The 234-nt window shown below is 41.9% G+C and overlaps 1 pseudogene; it reads right to left on the bottom strand.

Moving 5' to 3' along the window:
* Window positions 1-110, bottom strand: LOC114578878 (annotated as a pseudogene; the record flags this gene model as incomplete).
* Window positions 111-234: the final 124 nt, after the last annotated feature.

Genomic DNA, 234 nt, shown 5'->3' with positions numbered 1-234 from the left:
CATGATGACTTTTCAGGAGGTCACCCATCCCAGTACTATTCTCGCCAAAGCACGCGTAACTGCGGAGTTCTGATGGGATCCGGTGCACTGATGCTGGTATGGTCACACCCAAGAGGTTAAGAATTGCGCGAGGAGTCAAATTGTCAAGCTGTTATAGATATATAGTATTGTTAGTATGTGTAAACTAACACTACTTGTACATCCAAGAATGAATTTTTTAATTAATCTACCTGG

The sequence above is a fragment of the Dendrobium catenatum genome, unplaced genomic scaffold (assembly GCF_001605985.2).
Source record: "Dendrobium catenatum unplaced genomic scaffold, ASM160598v2 original_scaffold_199527, whole genome shotgun sequence".
Taxonomy (NCBI): Eukaryota; Viridiplantae; Streptophyta; class Magnoliopsida; order Asparagales; family Orchidaceae; genus Dendrobium; species Dendrobium catenatum.
This window is presented reverse-complemented; position numbering and strand designations above follow the sequence as displayed.